This window comes from Panulirus ornatus, chromosome 25, assembly GCF_036320965.1.
Source record: "Panulirus ornatus isolate Po-2019 chromosome 25, ASM3632096v1, whole genome shotgun sequence".
Lineage (NCBI taxonomy): Eukaryota > Metazoa > Arthropoda > Malacostraca > Decapoda > Palinuridae > Panulirus > Panulirus ornatus.
In genome coordinates, this window is record NC_092248.1 from 6,610,490 (window position 1) to 6,633,718 (window position 23,229).

Genomic DNA, 23,229 nt, shown 5'->3' on the forward strand with positions numbered 1-23,229 from the left:
ATATATATATATATATATAGTCGTTTTTCAGATTGTTTCGTCAGCTTTAAGATGAAAAACATTGATATCACATACACTCTCCACTCGACCCTACGATTGCGAGGGATATCAGATGCACAATGAATCATTTTTTCTTCTAACATATTCAGTTTTTGACAATGAAAATCATGGCGAAAAAGGAAAAAAAAAAAACCTGATCTGCCTCGCTCATTCATTATAATGTCATTTTTATCACCGTGATATTGTACCACTGGCAGCTCAAAAAAAATATGTCAGTAATATTTAATGATAGACTAATTGCTTTATAGCGGATCCTGCTTTAGCGAGAGTGGCGTATTTTACCGGAAAACGTATTTAGTATGATGTATATATATATATATATATATATATATATATATATATATATATATATATATATATATATATATATTCCTATGAGTCCACGGGGAAAATGAAACACGAAAAGTTCCCAAGTGCACTTTCGTGTAACAATCACATCATCAGGGGAGACACAAGAGAGAAATATAACAGTCAGTTGATATGCATCGAAGAGACGAAGCTAGGACGCCATTTGGTAAGCATGTGATTGTCCAAAACATACAACGAGTGTTCATAAACTTATCATTTTACAAATTTTATCAACAATAAAGTTATCTAGTATAGACCATCACTGATATTAAGATTATAATTCTTGATGTATTTAATAATAGAAGATTCAATGATATTTCTCTTGGTACTTGGGAACTTTTCCTGTTTCGTTTTCCCCGTGGACTCATAGGAATAACCAAGAATTATAATCTTAATATTAGTGATGGTCTGTACAAGTTAGATAACCTTATTGTTGATAAAATTTGTAAAATGATAAGTTTATAAACGCTCGTTGTATGTATTGGACAATCACATGTTTACCAAATGGCGTCCTAGCTTCGTCTCTTCGATGTATATCAAGTGACTGTTATATTTCTCTCTTGTCTCTCCCCTGATGATGTGATTATTACACGAAAGTGCACTTGGGAACTTTTCGTGTTTCATTTTCCCCATGGACTCGTAGGAATATCTTGATCACGCGCAAAATTGTGATCCTTTTCAATATATATATATATATATATATATATATATATATATATATATATATATATATATATATATATATATGGGTGTGTGTGTGTTTGTGTGTGTGTGTGTTGGTATAGCTTGGTGCAGATTCGATGTTGCTATAAATCTGGAGAGAGAGAGAGAAAAAAAAAAAGAGTAAATACGACGACTTAATCCCTTAAATACGACGATCAGGAATACGACGACTTAACCCCTTAAATACAACGACTTATCCCATTAGACTACGACGACGTAACCCCTCAGCGTGAGGAACGACTTGGCACGAACCATTTGAAAAATGATCTAAACACAATTTTTTTTTTAGTAAATATTGAAAATAATACGCGTTGGTTACTACGGCTGAACTAGTTTTAGAAATTAGACTAATATTGCATTAAGCCTAGCATGAAATAGTTGAACATATATTTACTGGAAATATATTAAATACACAAAGAATTATAACCTTAATATTAGTGGTCTACATATACAAATTGGATAACTTTATTGTTGATAAAATTTGTAAACAATTCACCTTCTTGTCTACATAATAAGTTTATGATACGCGCGTTGTCTGTCTTGGACAATCACATGTTTACCAAAGGGCGTCCTAGCTACGTCTCTTCGTTGTATATCAACTGACTGTTATACTTCTCTCTTGTGTCTCCCCTGATGATGTGATTATGACACGAAAGTGCACTTGGGAACGTATCGTATTTCATTTTCCCAGTGGACTCATCGGAAAATATATATATATATATATATATATATATATATATATATATATATATATATATATATATATATATATATATATATATATTAATTATAAATCCTTATTTTGTAGAGACGTTATGATCAAAGGTTCTCGTAAATAACAAATTCATAACAAATGAACTCACTGCAGTGGTTAGGATTGTTCCCGCGACCTTCCCCCACCTTCATGATAGAAAAAGAAAAAAGAAAATCGTATAGATTGAAAAAAGATAAACCTCATATGTTTTCCCGTAAGTAAATAAAGACAAACTCATTTTACTCACGACGAACACTCATCTACAGCGCCGTGTGAATTTGCCCTATGACGTTCACGCTTCGCTGAAATGAAGTCTTGTACCATCGCTTGAACACTTGGTCGTGTTTAAGCGAGCGTTGCCGCCGCTTACACCATCGCTGGAACATCTCGGTCGAGTTTAAGCGAGCGTTGCCGCTTACACCATCACTGGAACATTTACTCTCGGTCGAGTTTAAGCGAGCGTTGCCGCTTACACCATCGTTGGAACACCTACACTTGCTCGAGTTTAAGCGAGCGTTTCCGCTCCGCTTTACCAAAAGTCTAATAAAAAAAAAGTTAAGAGAATGTAGGTCGTGTGAGGGAGACATGAAGTCGTCACCCTGACGCAAGTATGTTTTGCGTAAGCTCAGAAAATTTGAATACGAATGAAAAAAAGAATCGTATTTTGACGCTGATGTGTTTGTGTGTGTGTATTTTTTTTTTCCTTTGTTGTTAGTGCATTAGGAAAATGAGAAAATGTAGGACTTGTTCAAAGGGCCGGAGTACTGGATCACTCTTTCATTTCGTAGAGATATATGAAATACAGGCGTTGTGCTTGTTTATACGTGTGAGGTATGTGATCCACTGGACCCATCTGATGCCGACTTGATTTTTCAGTGATCAAGAGAATTTGGTTTTCTACATTAAATGAATTATGAGAGATCTTGCCCTCGCCCTGAGGCAGCTCTGTGTTTCACTCCGCGAGGGTACAGATGACTGATTATTTATACAAAAGAGAAATGAAGATGTAATGTAGGCCATATTTGTTTGAGCGGCTGACGCTGTGCTGGATATGAACCAGTCATAAAACCCTGTGTGTGAACTTGTTATTCCCAGGGTGGGGTGAATAGGAGTGGGGGATAGATTATTGGGCACGGATGAAGTGACAGGGACGATAGGAAAGTGCTGAAAGGAATAGGGATTGTGGATAGTAGAAGATGGATAAGGGCTTAAAGGACAAAGTCGAAAGGATAGTATGGTGGGGATGGGCTGGAAGTGTAGGATTAGGATAGGGACTCGTGGATAAGGCTGAAAAGATAGGGTGATGGATAGAGGCTAAGGTCCTGTTGGTGTAAGGGTGATGGAGGGGTCTGGAAGGAGAGGGCTGAAAGACTAGGGGCTAGATGGCGAATTGAGGAGGGCTAGGTGAAGCAGTCTGGGATGAATAGACTTAGGGATGAAACGGGGTAAGGGCTGATGAGGAGGCTAAGGGCAGATTTGTGTAAGGGCTGATATGGATAAGGGCAGAGGATGGGTAAGGACTTATAAGGCAAAAGGGCAGATTAGAATAAAGACTGATAAGGGTAAGGGCTGATAAGGCTAAGAGCAGAGAAGGCTAAAGGGCTGATGAGGCTAAGGGCACAAGCGACAAAAAAACTGTGTGGGCTAAAGGCTAAATACGCTAAGGGCTAAAACCCTGAGTAACCCAAGGGCTAAGTAGGCTAAGGGCCTAGAACGCACGCTAAGGGCCAAAGTACTCCACAGGGTAGGTGATGAGGGCAGGACAAAAAAAAAAAGGGCTCCAGCCTTTTATGGACCGGCTGAGGAAAACAAGGGCTGTTAAGAAGGCTGGACGGCCGACCCACTACCGCTAAAAGCTCGCCCTTAACACACCGCGACCATAATGGAGGAAAATTTGCATATCTCTGTTTTCTCACGTCCATATCGAGAGCAAAATGAGATATTTTTTTTCCCCTCTTTATTTCTCTCTCGTCGCATTTGGCACGTAGGCGAGTGTTGATGAATAGGGGAACGTCGTTCACGATAATGACTGTAAAAACACGATAAGTTCCCAAGTGCACTCTCGTGTAATAATCACATCATCAGGGGAGACACAAGAGGGAAATATAAGTCAGTTGATATACAACGAAGAGACGCCATTTGGTAAATAGTAGATAGTAGTATCACACACACACACACACACACACACACACCCACCTATCTATACTCACAAAAAAAAAGCATTCGCACCCTTATACCAGTGAACTAAAGAACCCAGTTTCCCATACAGCCATGAAAACGATCAAAGCACACAGTGTTGACACAGACCGTCATAAACGAATCAAGTCAATCAGGCAATGAATGTGTTTAGGGGGCGGGAAGTCTCTTCAAGGCCTTCCTCTGTGTTGCTTGCCACGTACCACTTTGCATAATTGGTAAAAAAAAAAAAAATCTTCGCCTCAAACTATCTTGGATGTTCTTAGAAGTTCGTAATAGACTCATTTTTTGAGAGTGGGGGGCAGAGTGGGGTGGTGGTTCAGTCGTTGGGGTAGATTCGAGTAGGGGAGAGAGAGAGAGAGAGAGAGAGAGAGAGAGAGAGAGAGAGAGAGAGAGAGACAAAAGGCTTTTCAGAATGGCTTCTACTCAAAAAAAAATGTCCGTTGCAGCGTCAAAAGCAATAATTTCCACGCGAATGGAGTGTCCCAATCTTGGAGAGGTGTGTGGATTGGTGGGAGAGGAGGGAGAGGAAGGAAGGGTGGTTTGTGGAAGGGGATGGGTTGTCGTGAAGGCTGTGAGGGTAGAACTCGGTTTTAGTAATAGGTTCGGTGTCGAGAGTTCAAAGGTCACTCTCGGTCAACTGTATTGTGAGCTGAAGGAGATGGCTGGACACCACGACCCAGGCAGGCATGGGTGATTCACGTAGTGTTATCTTTGATATAGCTTGAATTACGACGTAGATAGATATTCGTGATTCATTGGGAGATAGATATTCGTGATTCATTGGGAGATAGATATTCGTGATTCATTGGGAGATAGATATTCGTGATTCATTGAGAGATATCTTTAATGTTCATAAATTCAGGAAGGAATATCTTTAATAATGTAGCTTGAATCCTGACCTATATTCCCGTTTTTCATTCGAAAATATTTTTAGAAGTGCTTCATCCATGACCTACTATTTCATTCAGTGAGGCAGCTCTTCCAGTTTCCTAAAAAAAAATATTTCTTTACGTAAGAGCTGTCATTAAATGGGAAATATCTCTGGACATTAGATATATATATTTCTTAGGGGTACGTAGTGTCTTTGAGCGTAATAAACCTTTAAGTGCCAGAGAGAGAGAGAGAGAGAGAGAGAGAGAGAGAGAGAGAGAGAGAGAGAGAGGAATATGTAATGAGCAAATTCTAATTACGTAGTTCTTTCAAGTAACAGGATCGTTTGAACATAATAACTCTCACAATATACATGTAATCCAGTTGGCAAAGGAGGAAAAAAAAAAAGAACAGAGAAATCCCTTTACATATTACCATAATGTTTGAGACGTGAAGATGACAGTGTTTTGAGGAGATAGAGCAAGATGTACTTCCCTTCCTACGTGTTGATAAGGATCCACAACCATGCCTCAAGTGCAAGTTCAACACCTTCATAGCTGACACTTGCGGATGAAGGGTATGAAGGTGTTTATGAACCAATTGGTGAATTCTTGTGGTCAGTTATTTGGAGGTATTGTGCATGAGGAAAGGTCTCTTAGGTTCAGAAAATTGACACTGAGACAGTGTTCCACAGGCCTTCAGTACTCAGCCTTGTCTAAGGCCCTCAGTAAGGCTAAGAGAAGCTTATATTTGAAGGCGAAGGCGGCGAACCCGAATCTTGTAAGAACTGGTGGTTCGGAACTGTTTCGATCTCCCTTAGGCACGTCTCGAAGCAGACGAACCCAGGTGAGGAGAGCATTCGAGCCTTTCATTTCGAGAAGATGGCTCTTCCTCCACAAGTGTGATCAGGTCTAATACTTCACAGAGTTTTTTTTCCAGGTTTTGTTTTAAGTACCTCTGTAGTGACTTAAGTTTTAAGTAGGTCGTTGTAAGTGGCCGTTGCGGTTCAAGGGGCGCCCTGGTGTGGAGCTGCTAGTAATGCAATCAGGAGGGAGGCCAAAATGATTGAGGAGGGGGAGGAGGTTATACATTGGTGCCAGGCAGGCTTGGGCTAGCGCAACACCTGGTCATGGCGCACATTCTCTCTCTCTCTCTCTCTCTCTCTCTCTCTCTCTCTCTCTCTCTCTCTCTCTCTCTCTCTCTCTCCAGACGATGATCTGGAGAGAGGAGGAGTCTGTCTCCCTTTGGGCGCCGCCAGAGGCCGGGGAATCGAGCTGTGTGTACCAGAGCGCCGCCGACGTGCAGGTGTTTCAGTGTGAAGGAGCGAGATCAGATGGCGACCAGAAAGCCTACTTCAGGTGGGTCTCCTCCTTAGAGTCAGACTCCACGCCTCTATGCGTCCGTTTATACGAACGCTCCATCCGTAAACGTTAAGCACCGTTCGTGAATATATGTATACAAACACCGTTCGTGGTTCACAGTCTCCGTTCGTAAGGACAGACGTTCGGTCACGCACTATTCGTAATGGAACGAACGACTTTACGTAAAAAAAGCCTTTTTCAGAGGGATGGCATTATACTCCCCCTGTCTGGGTCTTGTGAAATATGCATAAGTACCCTAGTGATAATTACATTGCAGGGACGTAATAACATACTGTAATTACATTCTCCAATACCATTTTTATCGCTGGATCTCTGTTAATTTGTCTGGGGAAAAGTAATTGCTGTTTTCAAACCTGTATTTTTTTTTTCTATATAAAATTCTATTTGAATATCTGCTACAAACAGTTGAGCTTCCGTGGTCTAGTGGTTAGCGTCAATGACAATGGATTACATTAGGGTTCGAGCAGGATTCGAGTCTAGGAAAGTCTAGTCGGCTCACAGACAACCTAGCTGTTCATCATCCACTTTAAGAACAGTCGGTAAATTTTCATAGTATATATATATATATATATGTTTGTGTGTGTGCATGTGCGTGTGTGTGTATGTTTATCTATGTATGTAAGATAGTATTTCAAAATAATCAAGAGACGAAACGAAATGAAAAATCACAGAGCCCCTTTCTTTTTTCTTTCTCTCTTTCTCTCTTTTATTTCCTATACGTTTTGGTCATCACTCGTAACCTCCCAGTTTAAAAGGACGTAAATCCTTAATGTCTCTGGTTTGATGGCTATCGTCTCGAAGACACAGAAGGATTAGATTCCTATCTCGTTTTTTTTTATTTGATTCGTAATGAGTGATACTGATATCTCCGGGTCATGAAGCGAGAGCTTTATATGTAACTCTATATATTTCTGTTAACGTATATGTGTCTGATTATCCATTTCTCTGTCGAATTATCCATCTTTCTCTCTAATTATTCAGCTGTTTGCCGAATTATCCATCTTTCTAATTATCCAGCCCTTTGCCTAATTATCCATCTTTCTAATTATCCAGCTCTTTGCCTAATTATCCATCTTTCTAATTATTCAGCTCTTTGTCTAATTATCCATCTCTCTGTCTAATTATCCAGCTCTCTATCGTAACATCTCTCTTTTTTTTCTTTATCTATTTATTTAACTGTTTTCTTCTGCATCTGTTAAGTAGATCACCGAAATCTATCTACTCTGATAATTTATTCAGTTAAGTAGATCACCGAAATCTATCTACTCTGATAATCTATTCAGTTAAGTAGATCACCGAAATCTATCTACTCTGATAATCTATTCATGATTGTATCTACCTATGACCTATCTTCGTACATCTACATTTGTAATTATATTACGTAGTCACTGTGGTTATGACGTCATACCGTGGCAGATCAAGGTGCTCCGTGACGTCATGCGTGGAGAGACGAGAGGCTAGAGGGGAGTGGTGGTGATGTATGACGTCACACGAGGGTCGATTGGACGATGGGTTAATGACGCCATTAGGACGTGGTGGAGGGAGGGGGGAGGGGAAGGGGGGGTGGTTGTTAGGGTGTCATCAAGTTACTCAATTACTCATCACACAGTCAATTACTCATCACACACACACACACACACACACACACACACGAGAGAGAGAGAGAGAGAGAGAGAGAGAGAGAGAGAGAGAGAGAGAGACTGTATCTCCCCTGGACACGCCAGCGACGTATCCTTAAAGCACTTCTGGTTTCAATTAGGTACTTAATTATGTGCTTAATTAATCACCGTTGGGCACATGGTGATTACGTACTGAGGGGAGGGGGGGGGATAAGGGTTAAGGAGGGGTGGGGTGTGTGAGGGAGAGTAATACGTTACTCAATTACCCAGTGTAATAAAGGGAAGTTGTGTACACATACCATCTAATATACATATTTTTTTTTCTTTTTTTTTTCTAATCATCATCATCCCCATTGCAATCTGTGGGAGAGGCTAGTATTAAACTCAGTGACGTACACTTTTAATTTACTGTGTGTGTGTGTGAGAGAGAGAGAGAGAGAGAGAGAGAGAGAGAGAGAGGGAGAGAGATAATGAGATGTTGATGGATGGATGGCTGTCCTTGCTGAATGGTTGTTAATAGTCAATTATTATGGTTATTTTTTCGCGATTAACTACTCACTATTGAATAATTAGAACCATCGTTCTTTATATATATATATATATATATATATATATATATATATATATATATATATATATATATATATATATATAAAAACTCGTTATATTTCTCTCTCGTGTCTCCCCTGATGATGTGATTATTACACGAAAGTGCACTCGGGAACTTTTCGTGTTTCATTTTCCCCGTGGACTCATAGGAATATCTTGATCACGCGCAAAATTGAGATCCTTTCCAATATAAACTCGTGTATGTGTATCAGTATCTTACAACATAAATGTATATGATAGATTAGTTATTCATATATACATCACACACTAATTGCTGTGTCACCTCAAGTCTAAATTACAGTGTATATTTCCATGCATAATTAATATGCTTATTTGAATATGTTCGCTGGGAAATTTGCTCTCCACCGCTTTGTAATGGTCGCTGGTAATAACGACGGGTGTTAACGAAACCAATTTGTCCTACCTGAAGGCATTATTAAAGTTTTTATTTTTTTTTGAAAGTATTAACGAGTTTGTACTCCGAATTTGGAAATTTGTTAACCTCCGTCCGTTTTCTTTTTTCGTTTATTAACCGCGTCGTTGGTGTTTTTTTTGAAAGTATTACTCACGCGTTTTGAGGACATTTATTAAAAGCGAGTTTTGAAAAGTATTAACCGCGAGTTTTGATGAGATTTATTTAAATACAGGTTGTTTATAAAAAGTGTTGACCACGAGTATGAAAAGTATTACCCAAAGTTTGAACCTTGGGTCCAGGAAAGTATTAGCCAGAATAAAAGTATTTTCATCTCATAAGATAATATGTGGCTTAGCCTCTTGTTCGTCCAGCCTCGCTGGCCTGAAACAGAAAGGGTGGATTTCATGTCTTTATCTTTGGCTTGTTCGACTTTGTCTTGCCACCCAATGGTCAAGCGAATATGGTACTTATGTTGGGTATTTGTATGTACTTTTGTGAACCATAATTTTTTTATTTACGCCTTTTTAACCGGTTTAGGTTTAGTACATAAGTACATTTGTACTTTGTTGTAGGTTCTTCAAGTGTGCATTTTATATTCGTTTGTAAGACAATTGTGTACCTGTGTGTGTGTGTGTGTGTGTGTGTGTGTGTGTGTGTGTGTGTGTGTGTGTGTGTGTCTGGTCTTTGCCGATGCTTTTTAGTATAGTGTGGATTCATTATATGATATCTATATATACATTTATTTATATATATAGAAGGGGAGCCAATCTGGGGACAGTAGTAGCCCGTTACCATAAAAGTACATACTTCTGTATACATATTTCCGCAGTGAAATATGTATACTGTATACACCGTAAGATACATTTCGCCAGATAAACCCCAAAGCTGAAATCCTAAAGTGTTTCGTATAATCAAATAGAAGCCAGAGTGAAAATCAAGAGTCGAGATAGCCCAGTGAATGATAGACCATGATGTGGTGGAGGAGTGAGTTCCGAACACACACACACACACACACACACACACACACCACCGCGTTAGAATGATTGCGTTGCGATCTCCCCCCATCCACAATTTTGAGGCTCCCGAGTTTTGACACTTGGGTGTGTCAGGCGAGAGAGAGAGAGAGAGAGAGAGAGAGAGAGAGAGAGAGAGAGAGAGAGAGAGAGAGAGAGAGAGAGGTCATTAACCCTCCCCAACGAAATTGCTTCCTAATCCCCCTTCCCCCCCAACCCCCCCAAAAGCTAGTGGTCCAGCGGGACAAAAATGTTTGTGAATGTTTGAGGTGTTGGAAATGAGGACGTGTGCTGCACTTCGTGGCTTCGACAGCATATAAATGTGACTCCCACATGTTGGTATATGTATACTTCCTCTTCTAACTCGCGCAGCGCTCGGGAAGCCGGCCACGTCCACCGGATGGGACCCTTAGGGCATAAAGTCAACGTAGTGTTAGATGTGTCTGTGTGTCTGTGTCATAGTTACATCGTGGGCATAAAGGGCAGTAGGATGTGCTGAGTCGGTGTTCGCACTGATGTGAGGATGGGTGAGGCCCAGAGCGCAGACGAGAAAGTGTGAATCGTGTATGTCACGGGGTGTGTGGTTTCAGACGGATGTAAAGGTCTTCGCAAAACCCTCGTGCACTTGAAAAGTTGAATAACTTTAGACGTACGTACGATAGAAAAGCAATAGTCAACGGCATGTAAAGACAATTATATATAAAGTTTTTCGAAGAAAGGCAATGAATGATTCTAGATTGAAACCTAACCAACCATGCGATCTTCCAAATTCTTGAAAATGCTCCCCATGTCGCTCTTGATCCATTGCACTGTCACGGTCAGGATCGATTGCATTTCGTGGAATAGTCCACTGAATCTGCGTCGGTGATTCTCCTCATGCATTCCCTTTGAAATGGTTTCCCTCCAGCTATCGTCATCTCCGGCGCTGATTCTTGCTGGCACCCACCGAACTGCGGTCTCTCTCTCACGGAACTCACCCAATTTCTATAAAGGTCTCTTATCTTCTTCGAAGATTGAATTTCCATACGGTGCATCTCACATGAAATGAACGGTTAGATTTCCCTCCTGCAGTTCGTATTGGTTTCAGTTCTGCTGACCACAGCCTACGCTTCAAACCCTCCCTTTTAAATTTGGCTATTTTGGTGTCGTCACAGGATATGGAATAAAGAATGTTTTATTATTTTATTTTATTATTATTTTATTATTTTATTGTTTTATTATTTTGATTTATTATTTTATTTTATTATTAAGGGTATAGTTGTGTACTGCAGTTGTTTTGAAAATGACATGGATTGGCCTGTAACTCGTAGATTTGCTTTTATAATGCCTTTTACAGATTGTGTTTATCCTGTGTGTGGCCCAGATTTGTTAAACTTTCAAAGTGCACAAGGGCTGTATTAAGATCCTTCATTTATTTGTTATTTAGTATACTTAACCGCTGTTTCCCGCGTCAGCGAGGTAGCGCAGGGAAACATATATATATATATATATATATATATATATATATATATATATATATATATGTGTGTGTGTGTGTGTGTGTTACCGTACCCTACTCACTAGGATTACAGCCTCGTCAAAGATCTTATCACTACAAAGGAGTCTACACATCCCTCCTACTGTAAGTAGCGCCTTTAGCCTCAGGGCCACAGGAGTCTTCAGAACTTAAACCTGGGTAAGAGCAGGGCTTTTCAAGCCATCTTGAATGACCTGCAGATGTTTATATCAAGCCAACGCCTGGCAAAGGTGAACTCTCTCTCTCTCTCTCTCTCTCTCTCTCTCTCTCTCTCTCTCTCTCTCTCTCTCTCTCTCTCTCTCTCTCTCTCCGTCCCTCGAGAGACCTTTCCACGAGAAATTGCCTCCACCCATCATCGCTGTGGCTGTCGGGGGAGAACACTTTTAACCCACCGAACCTTAGTGGGAAAACAAGCGCTATTTTTTTTTTTCTTCTTCTTCTTCTTCTTCTTCTTCTTCTTCTTCTTCTTCTTGATATCAGTCGAGCTTCCGTCAGAGAGAAACAGATATGAGACCCCAGGTCGGGGTTTTAATGGTGTTGATTTTTATTTCTATGTCCGCTTTTGTACAGAAAGGGACGAGTTGTTTTTAGACCTTCGCTGACAACGTACTGCGTGTACTCGTCCGTGTTTATGTACTCGTCCGTGGCTGTGTACTCGTCCATGGCCGTGTACTCGTCCGTGTTTATGTACTCGTCCGTTGTTTGATTGACGGTCTTGCGTATACCTGCGTATGACTGATGTATGCTGATGATGTATGCTGATGATGTATGATGTATGCTGACGATGTATGATGATGTATACTGATGATGTATGATGTATGCTGGTGATGTATGATGTATGCTGATGGTGTATGCTGATGATGTATGCTCTCGTGATTCACTGGTCCACAGTGGTATTCTTGGCCGCTGTGACTCACCGCGCGCGCCAATACTCGAAGTTTGTGGGGAATATTCAATCCCCTAAACAAGGCCAGCGAATGAAATACTAACCGACTCCCAACCTCTGACCAGCAGATGTTCTCGCCAGCGACCTTTCACCTCGCGTTCGCCTGGTTTCACTGACTCTCACTAACTGACTACTGTCATAGTGAGTCACAATTAACCTCTTTAGGGATCAGAATATATTCTAAAGGATCTAAGCTCACATGGTGAGGGTGTATCACATTGAATTAGCAAATGGTGAATGATGTATATCAACTCATATTTCTCTTTCTCGTATCTCCCCTGATGATGTGATCATTACACGAAAGTGCACTTGTGAACTTATCGTGTTTATTTTCCCCATGGATTAGAAGGAATTTGCTAGATCACGCGCTCAATTGTCATCTTTTTCATATATATATATATATATATATATATATATATATATATATATATATATATATATATATATATATATATATTGGAGCTGCAAATACTGTGTGCTTGCCCATTCCATTAACCAATGGGCCATTAGAAACAGAAAGCATCAATTATATTCTTTTGTCGAGGCTTCGCTTTTGAGAGATGTCGCCACCAGAAGCCCTTTGAGACTCAAGGAGCCTGTTTCGACTCTGTGTTTGTGTGTCGGCGTTTGTGTGTGTGTGTGTGTGGAAGCAAGTTTTGCTCAAGTGGTTTCGATGCTGTTGTGAGAAAGTTTTCTATAAATTGTATTGCCTGGCTTGTGTCTCTCGGTTCCCCCCCGAACCTTTCATCAAGTTGATGGAGAGAGAGAGAGAGAGAGAGAGAGAGAGAGAGAGAGAGAGAGAGAGAGAGAGAGAGAGAAATTGCCTGTTTATTTTCAGGTCGGGTGTGTGAAATTTCTCTCTCTCTCTTCTCTCTCTCTCTCTCTCACTCTCTCTCTCTCTCTCTCTCTCTCTCTCTCTCTCTCTCTCTCTCTCTCTCTCTCTCTCTCAGGAACGTAATTCCTTCAACTTTAGGAAATGTTTTTTCTTTCTTTCTTTCTTTCTTTCCTCTTTCCGATACACGTCTTTTGAAATACAGATTATACTGATTTCAGTTGATAAAATCGTATAGAGGTTAGACAACTGCCTTCGTTTATCGTTTTCACTCGGTGAGATTAACAAAGCTTTGTGTTCATCAAAACAAGTCATTAACAGAGATATGAACATTATATCAGGGTAGGGTCTGGAGGGAGTGTACCTTTGAACAGATGTAGACTTCAGTAAAGATCACAGGGTAAGGGAAATGGGATGGTGAAATGTACATTACCAGAGAGTATCATATTGAACATGGACTTGTTCAACGAGGGGTTAGGCCATACCCCCAACAAACAAATAGGTTAGTAGCGAAGGGGGAAAATTTTACGTTCCATGAGCTGTGTAAAAAAAGATAAGTTCAACGCGTGGTTTGTGATGCAGGCGGGAAAGTTCAGCTGAAAGGGAAAAAAATCTAGAGGAAAAGTTCATCTCTTGGAAAAATATGACGGGGAAAAGTTCAACGCGGGAAGTAATACTAGGGGAAAAAAATTACAACACGGGAAAAATGCTACAAGAAAAGTACAGCATAGGGGGAAAAAATGATACAGGAAAAGTCGTCCCGAGGAAGAAATCGACGGAAGAAATTAGTACAGGGAAAAAATAAAAATCCTAGGAGAAAAAAACTCAGTCCAGGAATGATAACACTAGAGGCAGAAAGTTGAGCCCGAGGAAAATATAACTGGAAAAGTTGAACCGGTCATTGTTCTGTAAGAACACTGGAGGGTAAGAAGGATCCGCGTCGTGCAAGCCGTAGAAGAACAGTGAACACAGAACAATAAAGTGTTGAACACTCTCTCTCTCTCTCTCTCTCTCTCTCTCTCTCTCTCTCTCTCTCTCTCTCTCTCTCTCTCTCTCTCTTCTCTCTCTTTTATCTCTCTCTCTCTCTCTCTCTCTCTCTCTCTCTCTCTCTCTCTCTCTCTCTCTCTCTTTATCTCTCTCTCTCTCTTTTATCTCTCTTTTATCTCTCTCTCTCTCTCTCTCTCTCTCTCTCTCTCTCTCTCTCTCTCTCTCCCTTCTTGGCCCATAGTCGTCTCTTCTGTGTCGAGACGCGAGTTGTGATTGGTTCCTTTCAAGTTGGCTGGCCAATAAGGTAACAGGGGGCTTTTACTGAAAGCATTAGCCTACGACCATCAGCGTCTCTCTCTCTCTCTCTCTCTCTCTCTCTCTCTCTCTCTCTCTCTCTCTCTCTCTCTCTCTCTCTCTCTCGGAGTCCAGATTGCTTCGTGTCGTTTCGTAAGGCACTTTTACCAAAGGCGGGTATAGGGTGACTGACCTCGTCTGACCGCTAATATTTTCGTAGTTGTTAGTGGTGGTGTTGTGAGGGGAAGGAGAAGAAAAAGGTTTTTCTACTGTAAGCTGGACATGATCATTTAGTAGCTGCCTGCGACAGAGTGTCTCTCTCTCTCTCTCTCTCTCTCTCTCTCTCTCTCTCTCTCTCTCTCTCTCTCTCTCTCAGACACATATTTTTTCCCCTGCTCTTGTTCTCCGAGGGTACGTCTGAGGCAGACAAGAGAGAGAGAGAGAGATAGGAGGGAATGATTGATTTACGATCTCACAGGAGAGAGTTGGATTAGTAGACGAATAGAGAAGATGAAGATGAAGTCAGCCAGAGGAGATTCGAATGAAAAAAATATGATGAATCTGACCCGACTTTAATTCGGGTCGAAGCAAGAAAAGGGGTTGAAACCCGTGATTGTCGAATGTCAGGTCAAGAAGAAGTAAAAGAAAAAGGTCATGGTCGGGTCAGGAAAGGTGAAAGGGTCACGTTAAAGTTCGGGGATTGTTCGTATTATTTTCACATCTCGCGTTACTCATTAAGCCGTAGTCATCACACACACACACACACCCACACACACTCACACATAAAGACAAGGGTCTCTGTGGTGTCGTCTTTAGCGTTATTGACCATGAGTCACCACAGGCTGGCTGGGGGTCGGGCCCACATGGGTTCGAATCCTGGTCGCGGCAGTCGGCTTGCATTCAACCTAAGTGTTCATCCTCACCTTAGGCCTGGTCGATAAATGGATGCGTGGCTTAAGCTATGCAACACGAGTGTAAACAAATAAAACTCCCTTCCCTTAACACACAAATAGTAATCATATATTTATATATATTATTACTTATCATCATTACTATTACACTTTGTCGCTGTCTCCCACGTTAGCGAGGTAGCGCAAGCAAACAGACGAAAGAAAGGCCCAACCCACCCACACACACATATGTATATACATACACGTCCACACACGCACATATACATACGTATACATCTCAACGTATACATATATATATATATATATATATATATATATATATATATATATATATATATATATATATATATATATATACACACACAGAGACATATACATATAGACACATGTACATAATATATATCTTTCTTCTTTCTTTCACACTATTCGCCATTTCCCGCATTAGCGAGGTAGCGCCAAGAACAGAGGACCGGGCCTCAGAGGGAACATCCTCACCTGACCCCCCTCTCCGTTCCTTCTTTTGGAAAATTAAAAAAAAAAACGAGAGGGGAGGATTTCCAGCCACCCGCTCCCTCCCCTTTTAGTCGCCTTCTACGACACGCAGGGAATACGTGGGAAGTATTCTTTCTCCCCTATCCCCTATATATATATATATATATATATATATATATATATATATATATATATATATATATATATATATATATAATAGCCCTGGGGTGTTGCTTGAGTAGGAGGGCGTCATGCTTTGAGCCTGGGTTGAGTCAGGGAGGATGCTAGAGCCGCTAGGGTTAGCGGCAGCTGAGTGACAAAAACTTTACTGTGCTAAGTGCCAAATGCACGTCGAGTGTATGTCAGTCTGGCACACGTGGGAGGGGGAGAGAGAGAGAGAGAGTGCCAGGGTTAACACGGCTTATGGCACTTAAGAGGACAGACGCGCGCACACACGCACACACACACACGTACATACATGGCTCGGACTTCATCTACATGTGCCTGCCTGTGTACCGTTTTGTCCACGTAGTTAAAGGCAATCTTCACATAAGATATGATTTTCTGGCACTACCTCACTGACGCTGGCGATTGAGTATAATGAATGATATATATATATATATATATATATATATATATATATATATATATATATATATATATATATATATATATATATCCTCGATAAAGGATATATATATGTATATATATATATATATATATATATATATATATATATATATATATATATATATATATATATATATATATATATCATTCATTATACTCAATCGCCAGCGTCAGTGAGGTAGTGCCAGAAAATCATATCTTATGTGAAGATTGCCTTTAACTACGTGGACAAAACGGTACACAGGCAGGCACATGTAGAAGCAGTGAAAAGTTTTTATCGAGGATGTAAGGCATGTATACGTGTAGGAAGAGAGGAAAGTGATTGGTTCTCAGTGAATGTAGGTTTGCGGCAGGGGTGTGTGATGTCTCCATGGTTGTTTAATTTGTTTATGGATGGGGTTGTTAGGGAGGTAAATGCAAGAGTCTTGGAAAGAGGGGCAAGTATGAAGTCTGTTGGGGATGAGAGAGCTTGGGAAGTGAGTCAGTTGTTGTTCGCTGATGATACAGCGCTGGTGGCGGATTCATGTGAGAAACTGCAGAAGCTGGTGACGGAGTTTGGTAAAGTGTGTGGAAGAAGAAAGTTAAGAGTAAATGTGAATAAGAGCAAGGTTATTAGGTACAGTAGGGTTGAGGGTCAAGTCAATTGGGAGGTGAGTTTGAATGGTGAAAAACTGGAGGAAGTGAAGTGTTTTAGATATCTGGGAGTGGATCTGTCAGCGGATGGAACCATGGAAGCGGAAGTGGATCATAGGGTGGGGGAGGGGGCGAAAATTTTGGGAGCCTTGAAAAATGTGTGGAAGTCGAGAACATTATCCCGGAAAGCAAAAATGGGTATGTTTGAAGGAATAGTAGTTCCAACAATGTTGTATGGTTGCGAGGCGTGGGCTATGGATAGAGTTGTGCGCAGGAGGATGGATGTGCTGGAAATGAGATGTTTGAGGACAATGTGTGGTGTGAGGTGGTTTGATCGAGTAAGTAACGTAAGGGTAAGAGAGATGTGTGGAAATAAAAAGAGCGTGGTTGAGAGAGCAGAAGAGGGTGTTTTAAAATGGTTTGGGCACATGGAGAGAATGAGTGAGGAAAGATTGACCAAGAGGATATATGTGTCGGAGGTGGAGGGAACGAGGAGAAGAGGGAGACCAAATTGGAGGTGGAAAGATGGAGTGAAAAAGATTTTGTGTGATCGGGGCCTGAACATGCAGGAGGGTGAAAGGAGGGCAAGGAATAGAGTGAATTGGAGCGATGTGGTATACAGGGGTTGACGTGCTGTCAGTGGATTGAATCAAGGCATGTGAAGCGTCCGGGGTAAACCATGGAAAGCTGTGTAGGTATGTATATTTGTGTGTGTGGACGTGTGTATGTACATGTGTATGGGGGGGGTTGGGCCATTTCTTTCGTCTGTTTCCTTGCGCTACCTCGCAAACGCGGGAGACAGCGACAAAGTATAAAAAAAAAAAAAAAAAAAAAAAATATATATATATATATATATATATATATATATATATATATATATATATATATATATATATATATATACACACGTGTGTGTGTGTGTGTGCTCGCGCGTGTAGTGATTAAAAGGATTTCGACATGCAAAGAGAAATCAGATTGTGAAAGAGCAATGTGGCCTCAAAAGTGTTTTGCAAGACGTGTGGACCAGGTGTGTGCTTTGAAAAATTTGTGTGAGGAATATTTTGCCAAAGAGAGGAATTCTTACATGGCATTTATGGCCATGGAGCAAGCATATGATAGGGTTGAGGAAGATGCTCCTCGGCAGGTGCTACGAATATAGAGCGTAGGAGGACAACTGTTGGATGCGGTGAGGTTTTGATCGTGAGGGTAAGGCATGTATTGGAATGGGTGGTTCCGAGTGAAGGAATCGGTCTTTTGTGGCTTGTCTATGAGTGGTAGGGTTGTGGTGGTGTCTGGTTTCGATGCGGTGGTCATAGTATCTACATGATCATAAACGTGAGCCAATGAAGATTGGCTGAGTCTTGCCTCCGGGCATTACCAACCCACTCTTGAGAGGTGAACGTTTGATTTGTCAGTATCGCCTCTCCCTTATGCACGAATTCGACCTGGCGACCGAATTCGTCATTACCCTGAATACGAACTCACTCACGTCGTCTGATGGCCACTGCCGCACTTACGAACGCACTCACAAAGACACCCATTACCGGGATGAAACACACTGGGGATAGCAGACGCTAAATCCGCCTAGGGAGTTTAAAGTGCACTTCGAATCCCCTTTCGCTTGCTAGACACACTCGTTTCCTCTTGAATTATATCAACAGCTTGACGCATGTTCTTCAGTGGTAAAGGCATCAGTATCTGTGATAAAGTTATCTTTCTTATCTAATATAGATATCTTTTTTTTTGAGTAACTTTTCCCAGCTTTGTATGTTATCTTTTTTTCTATATTCTGTGGTGTGTTGAGAGCATTATACTTCATGTTGCTAACGCTGTGTCTATAGAACTTTGAAAAGCGTTAGATCAGCTAGTATAAGTATCAATATTAGTAGGATAAGCCTTATAATACAAGCATCTTGTCACACCAACAAGCTTTATATATAACCCTGGCACGAGCATTATCATACGTGCAATAAGGCTTCAAGGGTTTAGAAGTGTGGGGGCCTTAGTGCTCTGCTCGCTAGATATGACCAGATTTTAGAATTAAAATAATCTCGTATTTCTTTCCATTATATTTTACGTTCGATTCGTGTTTCTGGTCTGGCGGCTGAAAACGAACAGTTGTCCAAATCAACTCAACGTATTCAAACTTTTTTTTCTCTCTCTCTCTTTTTTTTTGGTGAATGATTTTGTGTATGATCGAGAATTTTTACCCTGTCCTCTTTTTTTTTCCTCCCCGGTTTCAGAGAGAGAGAGAAAAAAAAGAATATAGACTATTCCACATCATATTATTTCTCTCTCTCTCTCTCTCTCTCTCTCTCTCTCTCTCTCTCTCTCTCTCTCTCTCTCTCTCTCACACACACACACACACACTCCAGGCTGGAGGCATGGATATAGAGGTGATAAATAACTGGCAGATTCAAGGTTATCTCCGGGATATAGTGTGTCAGTAAAAATCTTCCTAACGTATAATACTTCATTTTTTTTTTTATCATTTTTATGAAGTGACCCATTGATTTCCGTCGCGTGTATGCATTTATTCGTGTGAAAATATATCAAAGGGGCTATTTTTTGATGCCGGTATTGCGTTTGCCTCTGTGTGTGTGTGTGTGTGTGTGTGTGTGTGTGTGTGTGTGTGTGTGTACAAGCGTGTGTGGGAGTGCACGTGTATGTAAGAATTATATCATTCATATATATATATATATATATATATATATATATATATATATATATATATATATATATATATATATATATATATATATATATATATGATGTCTTTTCCTAGCGCTACCTCGCGCGCGCGGGGGTAGGGGGGGGGGGTAGCTGTTTCATGTGTGGCGGGGTGACGACGGGAATGGATGGGGGCAGCAAGTCTGGATGTGTGCGTGTGTATATGTCTGTGTATGTATATGTATGTGTACGTTGAGGTGTATATGTATGTATTTGTGCGCGTGTGGGCGTTTATGTATACGCATGTATATGGGGGTGAGTTTGGGCCATTCTTTCATCCGATTGCTTGCGCTACCTCCCTAACGCGGGAAACAGCGTCGAAGTATAATTAAATTTTGATCTGGCTGGGTTTCACTGTAGTTCAGAAAAAATATTCCTCATCCTTAGCAGAAAACACTTATTTTTTTCTTTTTATTAAGTTCTATTGACCCTGCCTTATCAGCTATGATGAATGAGGTGAAGAGACTCGTTCATAAAAAGAAATACACTGGTTTGTTTACGTTCATCAGCCGATACGCAGCTGACTCATTCATAAAAAGAAATACTTTGATTTGTTTACGGTCATCAGCTGATGCCCAGCTGACTCATTCATAAGGAGAAGCACGCGGGTTTGTTTACGGTCATCAGCTGATGTCTTGCCGAGAAAGAGCGGGGACTACGTCAGCTGATCAGATGTCACCCCGAGGCATTCTTCTGTATCTTTATCTTTCATTCATTCATTCACTGAACTTCCGATGGGTAGGTCTCTCTCTCTCTCTCTCTCTCTCTCTCTCTCTCTCTCTCTCTCTCTCTCTCTCTCTCTCTCTCTGCTCCTCATCAGTACCCCTAATGACATCTACCATTGTGGCACCTTGCCCTACGCGGCTGGATAATATCTACTGCCAGGGGAGAGATGACGGGAAAAGATAAGAAGTGACAGATATTTATAGCCGCGAGAGAAACCAAAGAAGAGAGATGCCCCCCTCTCGTTCGGGAGTAGAAGGTATTGAAAGTTTTGGCAGCCAGGTGAAGGCCAAGGAGGAGGGGGGGAAGACAACGCGGAAATTGGAATATAACATGCTAAAGCCGTAGAGAGAGAGAGAGAGAGAGAGAGAGAGAGAGAGAGAGAGAGAGAGAGAGTTACGTGAAGTGACGTGAGGTAACGTATACTCAAACAACACAAGACACCGACACAGAACGTAAGGCATGCATAGAAATTTGTACAGATCTTGATAAAGATAGATTAGATACAGTGGTGAAGTCTTGTATACCAAGATGTTATTTTAAGACTTAATATAACGAACAGTTGTAGATATGTTTATGCTACGTACTCTAGCGTAGGATACATATAATACAGGAATCATTGATGGACACGTTGTATTTCGACCCTGGGAATTTCACCGTAGATGAAGATGACATTTATGTCCGCAATGCTGTATGTCATGTGTATTCAGAGAAAGACTACGAGAGAGTGGAGTGTAGGGATGGGTTAGAAGAGATACATCAATAAGGCCGAATGTTGATGTTGATAACGCAGAAATTTGATACATTGTAATATGAAACAGAAACACTATATTGTTATTCACAATGACCACTGACACTGGTAACACTGATATGCAACAGAGACACTGTACAGTTATTCACAATGACCGCTGACACTGGTCACACTTGATATTCTACACCATGATGGTGACGTACACAAACACCCACACACACACACAAGTCAGGTTGGCCGAATGGTCTAAGGCGCCAAACTTAAGTTCTGGTACTCGTATGAGTGCGTGGGTTCGAACCCCACACCTGACACGAGCGTCCTTTATGCATCGAGGGAGGGAAGAGAGGGGGGGAGGGGGGGACCATAACGAATACAGAATTTCCTCTCCCGTACAATACAAACAGTACAGTACATACAGTACAAGTACACATCAAGGAAACCTTCCCTCCCTCCCTCCCTCCGTAGCTCAGGTAATGTTATGCTAATTTGTATGGAGCCTTTGCATAAAGGTTTGCCACACTTCCTTTCATCGAGTTCAAGGGTCGTATTGTCGTGCTCAAGGGTCGGACCGTCGTGCTCAATGGTCGTACCATCTTGCTTTACGGTCGTCCCGTCGTGCTCAAGAGTTGCACTGGGTCGTACCATAGTGAATAAGGGAAGAAAGTACTCTTAGTATATATATATATATATATATATATATATATATATATATATATATATATATATATATGCAAATCTACCAGATCTAAAATGTATATTCCGGGTCCATCTTGTACCTTGAGAATATTCAAACTGATATTCAAATTGATATTCAAATTGATATTCAAATTCTCCGTAGCAGCTTTCGTCTGTGATCTTTGATGTCACGAGTTTGTTAACACAGCACGCATAGGAAATGTGTATGTGTTATATGTATATACATATTTTTTCTTTCATTATACTTTGTCGCTGTCTCCCGCGATAGCGAGGTAGCGCAAGGAAACAGACGAAAGAACGGCCCAACCCACCCACATACACATGTACGTACATAAACGCCCACAAGCGCACATATACATACCTATATATATATATATATATATATATATATATATATATATATATATATATATATAATATATATATATATATGATAACTTTATCAAAGGAACAATTATCGTGTTAATTTGAACCATTCGGTGGCTCGTCAAAACCTCGTCAAATGATCTTACTCCTTTGACTATGCTTAATTCAATTATAGACAATTATAGACCATAAAGATATGGCTCAATATGATTCTCTGTCGGTGGGCAGCAAAGTGGTTTAGATGAGTTATAATGAGAATGGGAAGAGGAGGTGGGGAGGGTGAGGGTGAGGAAATTATTTTCTCTCCATTGTCGAAAGGGAATTGAGAATTATATTGGAAGATGATTGGTTGGTCTGTGAAAGTTGCCATTTGTACCCTCGTGGTCCAGTCGTTTAAGCGTGCCGGCCTGCCACGCAGGAGGAGCAGGGTTCGAATCCTCAGCGCCCAGAGACAAGTCGTTATCAAGATTGGATATGTTGAGTTGGTTCGTGGTGTGTGTCTTGGGGAAAGTATGTTGGGTCGACGATGATGGGAATGCTGTAGGAAAACGTCGGGTGGTTGAGAGGAAAGAACATGTTATGAGGTTAGAAGATATTGAAGAAGGGACTATGGTAAAGATTATTATTATTATTATTATTATTATTATTATTATTATTATTATTATTGCTGTTTATTATTATATTATTATTAGTATTAGTAGTAGTAGTAGTAGTGATATTATCATTATTA

The 23,229-nt window shown here is 40.7% G+C and overlaps 1 protein-coding gene and 1 non-coding gene across 4 annotated transcripts in view; both read left to right on the plus strand.

The window, feature by feature from the left end:
• The window catches only part of LOC139757216 (growth hormone secretagogue receptor type 1-like), a 247,583-nt gene that overhangs the window by 181,083 nt on the left and 43,271 nt on the right, over window positions 1-23,229 (plus strand). The gene's annotated exons all lie outside the window — the stretch shown is intronic.
• Window positions 21,665-21,748, plus strand: TRNAL-UAA (transfer RNA leucine (anticodon UAA)). Its single transcript has one exon. It is a non-coding gene; the product is annotated as a tRNA-Leu (tRNA).